The 13099-nt window shown below is 42.0% G+C and overlaps 1 protein-coding gene across 2 annotated transcripts in view; it reads left to right on the top strand.

Moving 5' to 3' along the window:
- The first annotated feature begins 255 nt into the window (after positions 1 to 255).
- Positions 256 to 13099, top strand: part of ccr6a (chemokine (C-C motif) receptor 6a) — a 50413-nt gene continuing 37569 nt past the window's right edge. The window contains exon 1 of one of the 2 annotated variants that reach the window (XM_059985383.1): positions 256 to 312. The gene's annotated coding sequence lies outside the window, so the exon portion shown is untranslated. Of the gene's footprint in view, positions 313 to 361; positions 485 to 13099 lie in introns of those variants that run through there. The other variant, XM_059985384.1, reaches the window with a different exon arrangement.

Genomic DNA, 13099 nt, shown 5'->3' with positions numbered 1-13099 from the left:
GTCCTGACGAAGAGTCTCAGCCTGAAATATCAACTTTCTATTAATCTCCATAGATGCTGCCCGACCTGCTAAGTTCCTGCAGCATTGTGTGTGTTGCTCTGGATTTCCAGCATCTGCAGAATCTCCTGTGTTACTGACTGGCCGCTGTTTTTTTTGTTGCTGACACATGAGGAGGTTGGGTTACCACACCAGTAAATTAGACAGAGATGTTATGTTTCCTGTTGCCCTGACTAGAGTTTAGATCACAAGTTACCAGCTTGCTGAGCGGATCTTTCAGGAGATTGACACCGAAGCTTGTGAAGTGCCTGTGAGGTGAGTCCATTTAACTCCTGTTTCACTGCACAGTGCTCAGTGAAGGTCAAAGAGAGCTGCCGAAGCCTTGGCAGTGGAGCAGCTCACTGTACGTAGAATGGGTAGCAAACTCCTATAGAAATCACTTTTGAAGATGAAAAGATGACCCACAACATGGAAAAAATAATAACAGGTCTGTTATATTAACTGTAGCAGTATAGAGTGACAATTTAAACCTAAACAAGTTTGTGTTAGGTGACTGAATCTTGCAAAGTGTTTTGATTTGTTGATAGTGGGAAGCCGGTGAGATTATGATAGAGTGGGGAGAAAGATCAAGTGCTGACAATTTGTTCTACTAATAAATGGTTACTGATGAATTATCTTCATTCTTGAGCAAACTTGGATTGTGCAGTTTCTCCTGAAACACTCCACAAGACTTGCCACGCCAGGTCCCAGTTTAACCTAAGCGCTGGTTTACAATTTAACCACTGAGATTGTGGCAGAAATAAATCACTTCTTTCTTACTTTCTATATTCCAGAAACAGCATTTTTCGACCTACATAGGGCATTGACTGGTCAATATCGTAGTGTTTTTTTTACTGGTTTTTGCTCGTCCTTAGTTTTGGTTTGAAATCCTATGTGTTAGTATTCTACATGAACCATCTCAGTGTGCATGTTCTGCAATTTCATTAACTCTGAAACTGAACTAATTTATGCACACTTCTGGACTATTATATCTTCATTGCAGCCTCAGACAATATTGGAGGTGGAGGGGGAATTAGCTTGGAGGAAAGAGAGACTCAAAGCTTTTCAGGGAGGGGGTTTCTGATCTTTGGACCAAAGCAGTTAAGATAAAGCCCCGACTGAGAAGGATAATAAATAGAGATCAGAATTGGAGGGCTTCAGAGATATCAGTAAAGAAAGTTTTTGAGACATTGGCCTTCATAAATCAGAGCATTGAATTGTGATGTTATGTTGATGTAAAAGACCTTGTGCAGTTCTGGTCACCTACCTACAGGAAAGATATCAATAAAATTGAAAGAGTGCAGAGAAAGCTAATGAATATGTGGCAGGGGCTTGAAGACCTGAGTTACAGGGAAAGGTGGAATGCCGTAGGTCAAATTTTTCCCCCTCGGTTCATAGAAGAATGATGGGAGATTTGAGTGAGGAGGGGTATCGATAGGGTAAATGCAAGCAGTCTTTTTCCAATGTAGACGGGTGAGACCTAAACTAGGGGTCATATGTTAAGGTGAAAGATGAAATATTTAAGGAGAACTTGAGAGTGAACGTCTTCACTCAGAGATGTTGCGAGTGTGGAATGAGCTTCCATCAGAAGTGGTGGATGCAATATCTTTTTTTCTTTTTAAATCTTTTAAATAATTTTCAAATACATAGGCATAATATCAATAGTAGTACAGAGAGATTGGGAATACATTGTTGGTAAACAGTATATATGAGTATAAGCTATAAGTAACATAAATGTACTAAGCCTCCCAAACTCTTGATGTAATTAAACATAATAGAAAAACACATATCAAAAAACCCCCCAAATTAGAAATAAAAAAAAAGAGCTAAACCAAACAAAGCTGGAATGTTATATTAAACTCAATAATGTCAAGAACTCTGCTCCTCTATCCAAATATGGAACAGAGAGATCTAGGAATAACAGTGCACAGCTCCCTGAAGGTGGAGTCTCATGTAGATAGGGTGGTGAAGAAGGCTTTTGGAACGCTGGCCTTTATAAATCAGAGCATTGAGCACAGAAGTTGGGATGTAATGTTGAAATTGTACAAGGCATTGGTAAAGCCAAATTTAGAATATTGTGTACAGTTCTGGTCACCGAATTATAGGAAAGATGTCAATAAATTAGAGAGAGTGCAGAGACGATTTACTAGGATGTTACCTGGGTTTCAGCATTTAAGTTACAGAGAAAGGTTGAACAAGTTAGGTCTCTATTCATTGGAGCATAGAAGGCTGAGGGGGGATTTGATCGAGGTATTTAAAATTTTGAGAGGGATAGATAGAGTTGACGTGAATAGGCTGTTTCCATTGAGAGTAGGGGAGATTCAAACGAGAGGACATGATTTGAGAGTTAGGGGGCAAAAGTTTAAGGGAAACACAAGGGGGTATTTCTTTACTCAGAGTGTGATAGCTGTGTGAAATGAGCTTCCTGTAGAAGTAATAGAGGCCAGTTCAGTTGTGTCATTTAAGGTAAAATTGGATAGGTATATGGACAGGAAAGGAGTGGAGGGTTATGGGCTGAGTGCGGGTAGGTGGGACTAGGTGAGATTAAGAGTTCAGCACGGACTAGGAGGGCCAAGATGGCCTGTTTCCGTGCTGTGATTGTTATATGGTTATATGGTTATATTTAAGGATAATAAAAAGGATTCGGAAAAGGTCAAGTTACATTATATGAAAGTGTTGAATAAATGGTCTCCAAGTTTCTTCGAATTTAACCGAAGGGTCAAAAGTGACAGTTCTGATTTTTTCTAAATTTAAACAAGATATAGTTTGGGAAAACCATTGGAATGTAGTAGGAGGATTAATCTCTTTCCAATTCAATAAAATGGATCTTCTGGCCATTAATGTAACAAATGCAATCATCCGACGAGCTGAAGAGGATAAATAACTATGTTCCATCATTGGTAAGCCAGAATTTGCAGTAATAGAATGAGGTTGTAAATCAATACTCAAAACTATTGAAATAATATCAATAATATCTTTCCAATATTTCTCCAAAAAAGGACAAGACCAGAACATATGAGTCAAAGAGGCCACCTCCGAATGGCATCTATCACAGACAGGAATTATATGGGAGTAAAAATGAGCTAGCTTGTCTTTGGACATGTGGACCCTATGCACCAACTTAAATTGTATCAATGCATGTTTAGCACATATAGAGGAGGAATTAACTCAATGAAAAATTTTCTCCCATTTCCCTGTAGGTAAGGGAAGTTGAAGTTCCTTTTCCCATTCATTCTTGATTTTATCTAATATACCTGGCTGTATTTTCATAATCGCATCATAAATAGTTGCTATTAAACCTTTCTGATAAGGGTTTAAACCTAAAATTTTTAGCTGCAGTATCTAAGAGAAATTTGGAACAACACAGAACACAACAAAACAGAACATGCCAAGCATCAAAACAACAACAGTGAAACAAGCCTCATTCCTCCCTCCCACCCACATACATACACAGCCTTCTAAGCCCAGGACAGGCCTTCAGCCTCTAGTGGCCTTGGACTTCTACATCCCAGTGGACACACAGAGATTCATAGACTTGGGGCTCTGGCCAATGGGCCTTGACTTCCAGACTCTCGTTTCATCCTTTGGGTGTTGATTCTCGGCAATAACTCTAAGGACCCAGCAATCACTGAACACTAGGTCTTGAACGTGACTGAAAAAGCTTAAGGTCAAACTGGAGGTCAATGTTACAAGTGGCATAGTTTAAAGTTACTCTGAGTCTTACTAGAAGCCAGAAGATGTCTGATCATGATTCAATATTTCAAAATGTGTGAGTTATGAGGAATTACTGAAAAGTATTAAGCTTTCCAGTTAAGAAAGAATGAATCTCCTTTTGTTCATTTATATGAATATTAAAAGCTACCAACAGAAAAAGAAACCTGCCTATCATCTTTCCCTGGAGCCCCTCCTCCTTCCCTTTCTCCCATGGTCCACTCTCTTCTCCTATCAGATTCCTTCCTCACCAGCCTTGTATCTTTTCCACCTGCCTGACTTCACCAATCACCTTCCAGCCATCTTCCTTCCCCTCCACCACCTTTTTATTCTGGAGTCTTTCCCCTTCCTCTCCAGTCCTGAATGCAGGTCATGGCCTGGAACGCTGGCTTCTTATTCATTTCCATGGATGCTGCCTGACCTGCCGAGTTCCTCCAGCATTCTGTATGTGTTGCTCTGGATTTCCAGCATCTGCAGGCTTTCTCACATTTAGGATTTAACCAAAAGATACGGTATTTTAGAAAATGGATATAGGAATATGTACAAAAAAGGTTTAAAATAGTGAATTTGGAATGTTACCAGAAACAACGTGTATTGTATGTTTGAAATAATCATTCAAACAAGGTCATAATGCAAAAACACAAACTTCGGTTATGTTCAAGGTGCAGTGAGGTGGAATGTTGTGTTATGTTTTATTGCTTGGAGATGGGTCGGACTTGGTGAATACAGTAGGTTTTTAAATTGCTGACTGATGGGAAGGTGAAGCACATTCCAGATTCCCAGCCTGAAGCACTGGAAAACTCAACAACTCAGTCTTTAGAGGAGGAAGGATTTGTAGAAATACACATTGAATTGAAAAGGTACATGTAGAGCAAAACTAGCGCACCTGAAGAAGCCAAGGCTCTTGGTTACGTGGCACCCAAACCAGTGTACACACTGCATCTCAAAAGCATATAGTTAAACATCTCACCCAAAGATTATCTTCAGCACCAATTGCAACCACATTTTGAGATAACAGAAATATCCTCGAATGCTCCTGTTGTCTCTATTAAATATTCCTCTCACCAGGTTGCGGACACTGTAATCGATGTGTTCAGCAGTGGTGAAAAACCATGCAAAGTCCTTGCAGATGCTGGAAATCTATAATAAAAACAGAAAATGTTGGAGAAAATTGGTGTCACTTGATTTCCCGTCTGAATCAGTCATCCATCTATGATATTGTCTGAGCTTGGTTGCTCTTCCCCATTCTTCTCTCTGGGAATGAAGGACATGCTCACCCTAACCTGCTGGATTTGCCCCCTCTGCATTTTGCAATTTCCATTTTCTTTTGTCTGCATTCTCACTCTCTAACTGCTCCCATTCACTCCTTGATCACACGGCTTTTTTCCACATCTTATCCCCATGTTACCCCACTTTTACCCCCGGGTAAACATCCTCCCATTCCCACTCTCCCTGTAGCTTAACAAGGTCCTCGTCTTCTTCCCAGTTCTTCCCCATCTTTGACCAGAAATGTTCAACCGGATTCCCGTTTTTTTTTTAGGGGTAGTGATTGTGTTTTATGTGAGGTTTAAACACACCTGGGAGTCCCATATTGCAGGTCATGAAGTCTTAGGGCCTGGTGCTAGGGCCAGCATCTCCGCACTGACAATCACTGTAATCCTACGTGAACCATAATTCTCATCAACTCCCCCTGATCCCACCATTGAACTACACACCGGCCAACCTGCACGTGGAAGGAAACTGATGTTGTTTGTTTGAGTGGGAGCTATATTGTTAGTCAACGCTCTCTTGCTTTACAATGTTATATCTTCTCAGACGTACTTACCTTCTGATTTAAAGATACCGATAAGCTTTGTCACATGTGCGTCAAAACGTTGAAACAATACGGTGAGATGCGTCATTTACGTCAAAGATGACCAATGCAGTCTGAGGATGTGCTGGGTGGGTGGGCTGCAAGTGTTACCATGCCTCTGGCACCAACACATCGTACTCATAGCTCACTAACCCTAACCCGTATCGCTTTGGGAACCGGAGCCCCCAGAAGAAACGGAGGTGGCCACGTGGAGAGCGAACTGCATTGATTGTCACTCAGGGACTTATGCTGATATTATTCTTTGTGACTGTATGCGCTATATGTGTTGTGTGCTGTGTATGTGTTTAGCACATTGGCCTCAGAGGAACACTATCTCAGTTAGATGTGCACGTGTGTGGTTGAAGGACAGTGAAACTGGAACTTGGACAAGCTCCTTACATGCTGCGGCAGGAATTGAATCTGCAAAGTGTTATGCGAACTGCCTCTGTGCTGTGCACTCTTTGGAGGGCATCCCCGAATCAAGGGATAATTCCCACACCTTAATTGTGTTTAAAGCAATTTGCATCTTTAACAGTCAGCCAGGGGCTTCAGAATTCAGAGCGAGTCAGCACAAAGCAATACCACACAATAAACTACTGAAGACCATTACTCTGGTGTGTAAGTACTGTATTGGTATTCCAAAAGCAAAATACTGCAGTTACTAGGAATCTGTAATAAAAATAGACTCCACCAAAATCTGTTCCCTACTGCCATTGCTCGCTGACTGCACTAACAATTGCTTAAGCTCTGAAAATTTAAAGTCTTCATTCTTGCTTTCAAATTTAACCTCTTTCTTTTGTTGTTAATTCTCTGAGTCACAAACTATTCCGACTTGAAAATACATCACTATTCCTTTATCATTGCAAACACCTAACCAATAACAATTTGGGAGTATCAACTTTTGGTTTTTGTTCATTAAAATGGGTTACTCCATGTCAAAAATACTCTAAAAATTTAAAGTCTTCATCCTTGTTTTCGAATCTTTCTGTACACTCAGTGGCCATTTTATTATGTGCACCCATTCATTAATATAAGTTTCTAATCAGCCAATCATGTGGCAGCAACTCAATGCAACAAAGCATGCAGGCAAGGTCAAAAGATTCAGTTGTCGTTCAGACCAAACATCAGAATAGGGAGGAAATGTGGTCTAAGTAACTTCGACCATGGAATGATGATTGGTGCAAAATGGGTGGCTTGGGTATCTCAGAATCTGCTGATCTCCTGCGATTTTCACACACACGAGTCTCCAGAGTTTACAGAGAATGGCAAAAAAACAAAAGACAGTTCTGTGGGTGAAAATGCCTTGTTAATGAGCGAGGTCAGAGGAGAATGGCCAGACTGGTTCAAGCTGACAGGAAGGTGACAGTAACTCAAATAACCACACGTTACAAGAGTGGTGTGTAGAAGGGCACCTCTGAACGCACAACACATTGAACCTTGGGGTACCTAATAAGGTAACCACTGAGTTTATGTTCCTCCAAAGTTGAAACCTCCAGGTCTGGGCAGTGTTATACGTTGTCAGTGAGAAGAGGATAATAGACACCAAAGCTTCAGGTTGATGACTTTCACTGTAGGACCAGAATTTAAGCTGTCAATAACTATTCCCAATTTTAACGGACAGTCTTCAGCTTGAAACACTTGATGATCGACCACTGAGTTCTTCCAGCACAAGGAGTTAGTCCCTGCTAACAGTGCCGTTTGAAATTCTTTAGATGCCTTAAATGCTTTGAAATTAAAACACCATCAACACAGCTCTCAACTCATAACCCACAACATAACAAGTCACTGGAAAATTCAAACAATTTCACTTTAGATGTTGCTTGGTCAAACCACCTTTGCTGACTTCTTGATCATCAGTCATATCATTGTATAAATATTACATGCAAAATTTTAAGTTTTTCTCATGTTTAGCTTTTCATCTGCTACAGTTTTCCCGGTTTTCTGTGAATGTCTGAATCAAGAAGTCAAGACATTTCTGGAGCTTATGATCTGGAGCTTTATAAAGCAGAATTATTATTATAATTATAATCAAATGGCAAAGATCCACTCCTATCATCCATTTTATAAAATTTCCTGTTCAAACATTGAAAATTAAACCTTTTACTAGAGGGGAAATGAGAACTATTATCTTTGAAAATGTTTGCTCATTAAAAGATTGATACATTAATAACTTTAAAATCCAGCAGGATAAGTATCTGTATAGAAATTGAGAAATTACGTACCTAGGGCTGAGTAATGGGAACAATTCCAAGATGGCGGCATGACGCAGCTTGCAGCGGCCACTCCGGAACTGATTATCTGTTATTTGTGAAGTGGGGTGCTGTGCGCAATCATAATCGATTGAAAACAGATGTGGGAGCATGGAGGAACATCGGGAAATCTCCAGGAAGACCTTCTTCGTTGCTGCTGCTGCTGTGAGGTCCGGGACTCTGCTGGGAAGAACAGGCCCCCAGTCCTCGGGGTCGCGTTGCTGATGGCCATTGGTGGGGCGTCTTAATATGCTCAGCAGAGGGTGGTGCTCGGAGCAGCTGTGCCGGAGGGGATGGTCGTCGGCTCGGAGGTTCGAAGTACTAGAATTCCGCTGCGGTCAGGTCACTTTCAGTGTGTGCTGCGTCTGTGAGGCTGGGTTCGATGGAGCTTTCATTGTGTGCTGCGTCTGCGAGGCTGAGTCGGGCAGCGCCGTGGAAGTCCATAGTGGGGGTATTCCCTTCTGCCGCTGGCATGGGATGGCGAGTCTGTCAGGACCCTGGGGACTTGTGGAAACTGTGTGGTGATTTCTTTCGAATTTATAGTCCTTTAACATCTTTGGACTATTTTTACTATGCCCATAGTCTGTTTTTTTTTATCAATTATGCTATTGCTTGCACTGTTGTAACTATATGTTGTAATTATGCGGTTTTGTGCAGGTCTTGTAGCTTTAGTTTTTTGGTCTTGTTTGTCTGGTGGGTTGGAGCTCCTTTCCGGGGAATGTACTAAGACAGTAGTGTGATATTAATACGCAGCAGCCTCTCCGGACTCTGGATTGGGGATTGCCAAACGTTACGTGAATTTTCTGGTGTAGTCTGTTTTGTCATGTGCTTTTGTGATATCATTCTGGAGGAATGTTGTTTCATTTTTTAACTGCATTGCATTTGTGGTTTCTAAATGACAATAAACTGAATCTGAATCTGACATGGATGACTTGTCTAATTGGCAGATGTCACTAAACTTTCTGATTATATGGCCGGATACATTTGTGAAAGTTACTCTATGACTATAGAAGCAGGGAATGAGGAGAATTATAGCTTACTTGACAGCAGTAACAAACAGCATCTCCTAAAGGCAACTGGCAAGACCTGTTGGAGGTTGTTAATGATTTATCTGCTGGATGCGTCAAACATTGGGACCAGAGAAGTTTGTTTTACAAGAAACTCATCTCGGGGATGGAAATGAAAATAAAAACCTGCAGATGCTCGAAATCTGAAACAAAAATGTGCCCACCATTGATCACATCAAGAAGGAGCACTGCTTCAGGAAGGCAGCATGCACCATTAAGGACCCCCACCATCCAGGCCATGCTCTCTTCTCACCACTACCATCCGGCAGGAGGTTCAGGAGCCTTACTTCCCACACCACCAGGTTCAGGGACAGTTATCACCCTTCAACCATCAGGCTCCTGAACCAACCTGGATAACTTCACTCACCTCGACACTGAACTGATTCTTCACCTTATGGACTCACTTTCAAGGACTCTATGCTTATGTCCGCAATATGATTTTTATTTATTTATTATTATTATTAAATTTTTTTTGTATTTGCATAGTGTCTTCTTTTGTACATCGGTCATTTATTTGTCTTGGTTTTTGTGTAGCTTTTCATTGATTCCACTATATTTCTTTGTGAATGCCCACAAGAGCAGGGTAGTATATCCAAACTTCGATAATCAATTTACTTTGAACTCTGAGCTTTAAATGCTAGGAGGCATCTGTGAGAAGAGTGTGGATGTAATGTTGCACCTTGGGGGCTCTTTTTCACCCTGTGTGGTGAACTATGTGCCTGTCTGGACACGCCCCCTTCTGACTGCTCCTGTGGCTCCTCCCACAGGCCCCTGTATAAAGGCGATCGAGGTCTGATCCTCTGCCTCATTCTCCAGGATGTAATATGATGGTCACTCACTGCTGGTTCCTTCTTCAGTCAATAAAAGCCGATATCTCGCCTTACGTCTCAGAGTGAGTTACTGACGGTGCATCACCCTGAAGCATTAACTCTGCTTTCCTCTCCACAGCCTGATCAACTGAGTATTTTGCTTTGCTCATTGAATGAGTGTTAGAGGAAAGTCACTTGGTTTAGTCCCACTCTGTCAAATTTTCCAGCGCCTTGTAGCCTGACAAAAATCATTATCTTCAAACGCAGCCTTTTGGAGGCAGGCCCCAGTGATTCAGGCATGTTGTTTTAGAATTGTACAACACGGGAACAGGCTATTTGGCCCAACTCATCCATGCTGACTAGTGACTCCTTTCCGTAGTAATTCCATCTCCCAGACAAGAAGAATTTTAAATGCAATACAAGGGATTCTGCAGATGCTGAATATCCAGAGTAACACACATAAAATGCTGGAGGAACTCAGTAGGTCAGGTATCATCTATGGAGAGGAATAAACAGTCAATAGTTCATAGAACGTAGAACATTACAGCAAAGTACAGGCCCTTTGGCCAATTATGTTGTGCTGACCTTTTAACCTACTCTAAGATCAATCTAACCCTTTCTCTTATACTTTCCTCCAATCACTTTAAGATTATCTGCCCTCTACTCCCGGTTCCACTCTGGGGAGAAAGTTTCTGGCTATTCATTTGATCTATGCTTATTATCATCTTGTAAACTTCTATCGAGTTACCTCTCATCCTCCTTCTCTCCAAAGACAGGAGCCCTAGCTCCCTCAACCTTTCCTGGGAAGACATGTTCTCTAATCCAGACAGCATCCTGCTAAATTCTCCTCTGCACCATCTCTAAAGTTTAAACATCTTTCCCTGTAATGAGGCAACCAGAATGGAACACAGTATTTCCAGTGCAGTTTAACCAGAGTTGTGTTGACCTGCAACGTTACCTCATGGCTCGTAAGCTCAATCCATTGACTAATGAAGGGCAGCACGTCGTATGACTTCTTAACTACCCAATCAACTTTGAGGAACCTGTGGACGTGTACCCCAAAATCCCTCTGTTGCGAACTGAGAAATTAACATCATGCAGATGTTTCTTGTAAGAAGAATAAGAAGAAATAGAACATAGAAATCTACAGCACACTACAGGCCCTTCGGCCCACAATGTTGTGCCGACCACAAAACCCACTCTAGAAGCTGCCTAGAATTTCCCCACTGCACAGCCCTCTATTTTTCTGTGTACCTATCCAAGAGTCTCTTAAAAGACTGTATTGTATCTGTTTCTACCACCATCACTGACAGTGCATTCCACGCACCCACCACTCTCTGTGTGAAAAACTTACCTCTGATATCCCTCCTGTATCTCATTCGAAGCACCTTAAAACTATGCCCCCTCGTGTTAGCCATTTCAGCCCTGGGAAAAAGCCTCTGGCTATCCACACAATTAATGCCTCTCATCATCTTATACACCTCTATCTTAATTGGAGAAAGTAAGTTGGTAAGATTGGTGCAGGCTGGTGCAGAAAGGGGGGTAGGATCTGGTAACCCGGTAGACCTCTTTGTTTAGTTCTGCCCAATCCCGATAGACCTTTTTGGTTAGTTCTGCCCAATTTTGGTGGATTTCTTTGGCTGGTTCTGTCCAATCCTTGTAGATCTCTTTGGCCAATCATGCATAATCCTTGGTCAAGACCTTTAAATCTATCATGTAGAAAACATTCTAGTTGAGAGGCTTCAAAGCCTTGCTTCTCTTGTCAATGGTATTTTATGATTCTTGTTAGGGAAGTCCCTTGGGATCAAAGATGGCTTGTTTCCACTTGGTGTCTGAGGTGAGTGATAGGGACCACAAACTCCCCACAGATGAGTAGCTGACAAACAGAAGAGGGATTGTGGGGAGTGGATGTTACTTTATAAGGAGGCAGATTGCTTTCACTGGTTTTGCTGGTGTTACGTGAGCTCCGGACACACAGGCATCTCAGTCCCATTCAGAATGCTCCTTCTCCACTGTGAGCAGTCATAGGCCAGAGATTTTCTGTAGTCACTGGGGAAGTTACCTGGTAATCTCTTGCTATGACTGAGTTTCATAGAGTCATGGAACACTATACCACAGAAACAAGACCTTTGGCTCATATAGTCAATGCTAAACTATTATTCTGTGTATTCACATTGACCTGCACCCAGCCCACAGCCTTCCATTTCCCTCCCATCCATGTATCTATCCAAATCTCCCTTAAGTGTTGAAATTAACCCTGCAACCACCGCTTCCATTGGTAGCTTGTTCCACACTCTCACCATCCTCATGTCCCTCTTAAACATTTCAACTTTTACCCTTAACCCACAAACTCCAGTCTCATACTACCTCTGTGGAAACAGCCTGATTGCATTTACCCTATTTATATATCTTATAATTTTGTACGCCTCAGTCAAATCTCCCCTCACTCTCCTATGCTCCAGTGAATAAGGGCCTAACCTATTCAACCTTTCCTTATAACTCAGTCTGTCAAGTCCCGGCAATGTCCTTATAAGTTTTCTCCCTACTTTTATTGGTGTTTCAGGCATTCAGCCAACAAGGTCTGACCCAGTATAAAATAAGAGCACGCTCCTGCCCAGCAAGGCATGTGCCTATTGTTTCTCTCCAAGCTGTTGCAATAGATTATCCTGATCATGCAGACGGCCACACTGGCTCATAAGCTGAGGGGAGGCAGCAGAAAGTAGTAAACTGAAGTGTTTCATTTTTATCAGTACCTACTCTGCTGCCTAAAACCTCAAGGTATCCACGGTCAAAGCTAGGGGTATGATTAAGCAGGATGGGGTGAAGATTAGTAATGCACACAAAATGCTGGAGGAACTCAGCAGGCCAGGTAGCATCTCTGGAAAAGAATACAGTCGACGTCTCGGGCCGAGACTCTCCAGCATTTTGTGTCTGTTTGACAGCTTTGACAGTGCCCTAGACATTCCCAGAGACTGGCAGCTTGTCAACATTTTGCTTGACAAGTCTATGGGTTGGCAATCCCAATTTAGACATAACCTGTGGACACTGGCGAAGGGGGTCAGGTCAGGCCAGGGTTGTCTATGCTGGGCTATCCCTGTCTGCGCCTGGATCCCTGGTGGTTGGCCTAATTTTATTTGTAACCTGCTTCCTTAGAGAGGCTCAGTCACACGTGGGCTTGCTTGTCCATTTTAAGGGACATCAGAACTACATTGTTTTGGTCTTGAGACACATGAGACATAGATTAAGAAAGCACCATTCCTCCCCTGGAGTATGTGTGTGAAGCTAATAGATCTTACTGCAGTCCAGAAGTGTCATGGGCAACATCACAAATACAGCCTTACTTCATTAACCAAATTTAAATTCCCGAACTCGTTT

The sequence above is a fragment of the Hypanus sabinus genome, chromosome 12 (genome assembly GCF_030144855.1).
Source record: "Hypanus sabinus isolate sHypSab1 chromosome 12, sHypSab1.hap1, whole genome shotgun sequence".
NCBI lineage: Eukaryota > Metazoa > Chordata > Chondrichthyes > Myliobatiformes > Dasyatidae > Hypanus > Hypanus sabinus.
The sequence above is the reverse complement of the archived record's forward strand: the minus strand, read 5'-3'. Positions and strand labels throughout refer to the sequence as shown.